Genomic DNA, 6132 nt, shown 5'->3' with positions numbered 1-6132 from the left:
CTGCTCTTTGTCTATATAGGAATCAATTAGAATACGAGATTAAGTGAATTAAGTGCATCTGTGTCGTGTAGCGAGGGTCGAGGGGAGGGAAGAGCAGCCATATTTACACACGCCTTTAAGACCAGATAAACACTTTGCTTAATGGATTGGAATGGCGCTTTACAAAGATCTATTGCAGCTCCCGAGAGAGATGTTCAGTTCCAGATGATTAGTGTTCGTTTTGTGCTGATAGAAGGGATGTGGTGTTGTCTAATTTAAAGTTATTTCCGAATGTTCTTGTCTAATCTTAAGTTATTTCTTGGTGTGATGGTGAGACGCATGAACCAAAGAGCTCTTCATTGTGAACTCTCCTCGTGAATTGCGATATCCAAAAACACAAGAAAGTTTGGTTTAGTCGCCGCAGCATCTATGGTCATATGCCGGAGAGAGACAGAAGGGGAAGGAATTATAGGAGAATGGAACAGATCCCAGGAGGCGGTACACAACCCCCGATTAATACCTGGTACCCATTTACTGCTGGGTGGACAGGGGCGTAGGGTATTGGAAAAGCCGCCCAAATTTTTCCACTCCGCCCGGGAATCGAACCCGGGCTCTCTTGGTTGTGAGCCGAGTGTGCTAACCACTGCACCACGAGGCCCCCTCCAAAAACACAAACAATGCACACTCCCCTCAACTTCAAGATCTCGGTACAGTGACGGTATTCTGAGACGCTTCCACCATCACAAATCAACTACTTCCAGAGGTCGAAAAGGAGATCAGTCGGGTCTTTTAGGTTCATGGCTAAGAGGAAGGGTCACTCACTCTACCACCAGGGTCATAAAACTACCCCTGGAAATGCCAACAACTCCTATGAAACCCTTGTCATATGTGTGTGTTTGGGCGCAGAGACGTTTAATTGAGAATACAGTTGAAAGTCTCTACGCTTCCTTGTTAATTGTAGGTTTGTGCTGACGAAGGAGTGACAAGTGCACTGGTGTGTGTGTGTGTGTGTGTGTGTGTGTGTGTGTGTGTGTGTGTGTGTGTGTGTGTGTGTGTGTGTGTGTGTGTGTGTGTATTTACCTAGTTGTATTTACCTAGTTGTAGTGTAGTGCAGTTGTAGTGTGTGTGTGTGTGTGTGTGTGTGTGTGTGTGTGTGTGTGTGTGTGTGTGTGTGTGTGTATGCCAAACCTTATAACCAAACGAGAGATTAAAAGGAAAAGAAAAAGGTTGTGTTGTATTGCTAAGGTTGTATTGTATTGCTAAGGTTGTATTGTATTGCTAAGATTGTATTGTATTGCTAAGGTTGTATTGTATTGCTAAGGTTGTATTGTATTGTTAAGGTTGTATTGTATTGCTAAGGTTGTATTGTATTGCTAAGGTTGTATTGTATTGCTAAGGTTGTATTGTATTGCTAAGATTGTATTGTATTGCTAAGGTTGTATTGTATTGCTAAGATTGTATTGTATTGCTAAGGTTGTATTGTATTGCTAAGGTTGTATTGTATTGCTAGGGTTGTATTGTATTGCTAAGGTTGTATTGTATTGCTAAGGTTGTATTGTATTGCTAAGGTTGTATTGTATTGCTAAGGTTGTATTGTATTGCTAAGGTTGTATTGTATTGCTAAGATTGTATTGTATTGCTAAGGTTGTATTGTATTGCTAAGATTGTATTGTATTGCTAAGGTTGTATTGTATTGCTAAGGTTGTATTGTATTGCTAGTGTTGTATCGTATTGCTAGCGTTGTGTTGTATTTCTAAGGTTGTATTGTATTGCTAAGGTTGTATTGTATTGCTAAGGTTGTATTATATTGCTAAGGTTGTATTGTATTGCTAATGTTGTATTGTATTGCTAAGGTTATACTGTATTGCTAAGACTGTATTGTATTGCTAGGGTTGTATTGTATTGCTAAGGTTGTATTGTATTGGTAAGGTTGTATTGTATTGCTAAGGTTGTATTGCATTGCTAAGGTTGTATTGTATTGCTAGTGTCGTATTGTATTGCAAGTACTGTATTGCCAAGGTTGCGTTGTATTGCTGTGACGAATATTTGAGTTTTTGCTATTGCTAAGGTTGTATTGTATTGCTAAGGTTGTATTGTATTGCTAAGGTTGTATTGTATTGCTAAGGTTGTATTGTATTACTAAGGTTGTATTGTATTGCTAAGGTTGTATTGTATTGCTAAGGTTGTATTGTATTGCTAAGGTTGTATTGTATTGCTAAGGTTGTATTGTATTGCTAAGGTTGTATTGTATTACTAAGGTTGTATTGTATTTCTAAGGTTGTATTGTATTGCTAAGGTTGTATTGTATTGCTAAGGTTGTATTGTATTGCTAAGGTTGTATTGTATTACTAAGGTTGTATTGTATTACTAAGGTTGTATTGTATTGCTAAGGTTGTATTGTATTGCTAAGGTTGTATTGTATTGCTAAGGTTGTATTGTATTACTAAGGTTGTATTGTATTGCTAAGGTTGTATTGTATTGCTAAGGTTGTATTGTATTGCTAAGGTTGTATTGTATTGCTAAGGTTGTATTGTATTACTAAGGTTGTATTGTATTGCTAAGGTTGTATTGTATTACTAAGGTTGTATTGTATTACTAAGGTTGTATTGTATTGCTAAGGTTGTATTGTATTACTAAGGTTGTATTGTATTGCTAAGGTTGTATTGTATTGCTAAGGTTGTATTGTATTGCTAAGGTTGTATTGTATTGCTAAGGTTGTATTGTATTGCTAAGGTTGTATTGTATTGCTAAGGTTGTATTGTATTGCTAAGGTTGTATTGTATTGCTAAGGTTGTATTGTATTACTAAGGTTGTATTGTATTGCTAAGGTTGTATTGTATTGTTAAGGTTGTATTGTATTGCTAGGGTTGTATTGTATTACTAAGGTTGTATTGTATTGCTAAGGTTGTATTGTATTGCTAAGGTTGTATTGTATTGCTAAGGTTGTATTGTATTGCTAAGGTTGTATTGTATTGCTAAGATTGTATTGTATTGCTAAGGTTGTATTGTATTGCTAAGATTGTATTGTATTGCTAAGGTTGTATTGTATTGCTAAGGTTGTATTGTATTGCTAAGGTTGTATTGTATTGCTAAGATTGTATTGTATTGCTAAGATTGTATTGTATTGCTAAGGTTGTATTGTATTGCTAAGGTTGTATTGTATTGCTAAGGTTGTATTGTATTGCTAAGGTTGTATTGTATTGCTAAGATTGTATTGTATTGCTAGGGTTGTATTGTATTACTAAGGTTGTATTGTATTGCTAAGGTTGTATTGTATTGCTAAGATTGTATTGTATTGCTAGGGTTGTATTGTATTGCTAAGGTTGTATTGTATTGCTAAGGTTGTATTGTATTGCTAGTGTTGTATTGTATTGCTAAGGTTGTATTGTATTGCTAAGGTTGTATTGTATTGCTAAGATTGTATTGTATTGCTAAGGTTGTATTGTATTGCTAAGGTTGTATTGTATTGCTAAGGTTGTATTGTATTGCTAAGGTTGTATTGTATTGCTAGCGTTGTGTTGTATTTCTAAGGTTGTATTGTATTGCTAAGGTTGTATTGTATTGCTAAGGTTGTATTGTATTGCTAAGGTTGTATTGTATTGCTAAGGTTGTATTGTATTGCTAGCGTTGTGTTGTATTCATAAGGTTGTATTGTATTGCTAAGGTTGTATTGTATTGCTAGCGTTGTGTTGTATTCATAAGGTTGTATTGTATTGCTAGTGTTGTATTGTATTGCTAGTACTGTATTGCCAAGGTTGCGTTGTATTGCTGTGACGAATATTTGAGTTCAGGGTTCTGACAGTTTGATTGATTCTGAAAACGAGATGAAAGTATGTAGGGGATTCATTCATACATTCCATTCTCTCTCTCTCTCTCTCTCTCTCTCTCTCTCTCTCTCTCTCTCTCTCTCTCTCTCTCTTTCACTCTCCTCTCCTCTCCTTTCCTTTCCTTTTATTTTATTTTACATTTATATTTCATTTCATTTTCTCTCTCCCTCTCCCTATCCTTCCCCCCTTCTCCCTTCGCCTCTCCCCCCTCCCCCCTTCGACTCCGGGGGAGGGAGGGGGGGGGAGGGGCCAGCGACTAAGCAAACACCGAATCTCAAAAAGACCTTCGCTGTTCCTCTCCAATCGTCAAGGAGGAGGAGGAGGAGGAGGAGGAGGAGGAGGCCAAGAAGAAAGAAAACAAAGGGAAGGAGAGAACTCTACCGGAAGGAGGAAAGGACAATGAAAACACGAAAGAAGGAGGAGGAGGAGGAGAAGGAGAAGGAGAAGGAGTAAAGAAGTAAAATATATAAGAAAAAGAGAAGTAAATGAGAGATGGCAAAATGGGAAGATGAAAAGAAGGAATAGAAAAAAAGAGAAGAAAGAAGAGGAAGAAAATAAGGAAGAAATAGAAGACAAAAACATGAGGATAAAAACAATAGCGAAAAGGGAAGAAGAAAAAGGAGTAGAAGGAAACAAAAGAGAAGAAGAAGGAGGAAGAGGAGGAGGAGGAGGAGGAGGAAAAAGGCTGGGAAAGAGAAGGCATGGGTGGGAAGGAATGGATGGGTTATGAGAAGGAAGAAAAGAAGAGGAAGAAGAAGAAGAAGGAGGAAGAGGAGGAGGAAGAGGAGGAGGAGGAGGAAAAAGGCTGGGAAAGAGAAGGCATGGGTGGGAAGGAATGGATGGGTTATGAGAAGGAAGAAAAGAAGAGGAAGAAGAAGAAGGAGGAGGAAGAGGAGGAGGAGGAGGAGGAGGAGGAAAAAGGCTGGGAAAGAGAAGGCATGGGTGGGAAGGAATGGATTGGAAGAGAAAAGGAGAGCTGAGTTACGAGAAGGAAGAGAAGAAGAGGAAGAAGAAGGAGGAGGAGGAGGAGGAGGAAAAAGGCTGGGAAAGAGAAGGCGTGGGTGGGAAGGAATGGATTGGAAGAGAAAAGGAGAGCTGAGTTACGAGAAGGAAGGGAAGAAGAGGAAGAAGGAGGAGGAGGAGGAGGAGGATTTGTGTGGGTGTATATTTTGGCGGGTAACTGCCTCGTTTTGTTTTCGTGGAAATTTTGGCGAAATGGAACGGAATGGTTTAGCGTTCGTGTGATAGTGGCGCGGGCTTTGTCTCTCCTCCTCCTCCTCCTCCTCCTCCTCCTTTCTTTCTCCTCCTCCTCCTCCTCATTTTTATCTCTATTTCGCTTTTGCTCTTTTCCTTTTCCTTTTCTTATATATTTTCCTTTTTTTCGCCTCCTCCTCCTCCTTCTTTCTTTCTCCTCCTCCTCCTCCTTTCATCCTCCTCCTCCTCCTCCTCCTTTTTATCTCTCTATTTCGCTTTTGCTCTTTTCCTTTTCCTTTACTTATATATTTTCCTTCTTTTCGCCTCCTCCTCCTCCTCCTCCTCCTCCTTTCTTTCTCCTCCTCCTCCTCCTCCTCCTTTTTATCTCTCTACTTCGCTTTTGCTCTTTTCCTTTTCCTTTTCTTATATATTTTCCTTCTTTTCGCCTACTCCTCCTCCTCCTCCTTCTTCCTTTCTCCTCCTCCTCCTCCTCCTTCTTTTCCGTCTCCTTTTTTATCTCTTTCGCTTTTCCTCTTTTCCTTCTTTTCTTATATATTTTCCTTCTTTTCGCCTACTCCTCCTCCTCCTAAACCTCCTCTACCTCTCCTTGAACACTATTCCTCCTCCTCCTCCTCCTCCTCCTCTATCTCCTTTCTTTCTTTTTCTCTCCTGTTATCTTGTCCCCCAGTTTGAAATATCCACACACACACACACACACACACACACACACACACACACACACACACACACACACACACACACAGTTTTTATTTTCTTTGTTTTTCATTTCATATTTTCCATTTTATTTCATTCAGCAGCACCAAAGGAAAGGAATGTGCATGTCTGGTTCGTACGTGTGTATATATTTGTCCCTTTTCGTCCTTTATTTGCAATTTTTTAGTTTCTTTTTATTGTTATTTTGCTCGTCGATGATATACAGTGTGGGGAGGGAGGGAGAGGTAGGGGGGCGGGGGGTATGTGTGCGTGTGTGTGTGTGTGTGTGTGTGTGTGTGTGTGTGTGTGTGTGTGTGTGTGTGTGTGTGTGTGTGTGTGTGTGTGTGTGTTGACAGCAGTAAAATTGGAAGTGTGTTTAAATTTGACTGCAAACAAGAGGGTAAATACACAGTGGAGA

General features: G+C 39.4%; 1 long non-coding RNA gene across 1 annotated transcript; it reads left to right on the top strand.

Moving 5' to 3' along the window:
- Nucleotides 1-1219: 1219 nt before the first annotated feature.
- LOC126987725 (uncharacterized) lies at nucleotides 1220-1895 on the top strand. Its single transcript, XR_007741124.1, has 3 exons — nucleotides 1220-1300; nucleotides 1339-1414; nucleotides 1529-1895. It is a non-coding gene; the product is annotated as an uncharacterized LOC126987725 (long non-coding RNA).
- Nucleotides 1896-6132: the final 4237 nt, after the last annotated feature.

Source organism: Eriocheir sinensis, chromosome 66 (assembly GCF_024679095.1).
Source record: "Eriocheir sinensis breed Jianghai 21 chromosome 66, ASM2467909v1, whole genome shotgun sequence".
Lineage (NCBI taxonomy): Eukaryota > Metazoa > Arthropoda > Malacostraca > Decapoda > Varunidae > Eriocheir > Eriocheir sinensis.
This window is presented reverse-complemented; position numbering and strand designations above follow the sequence as displayed.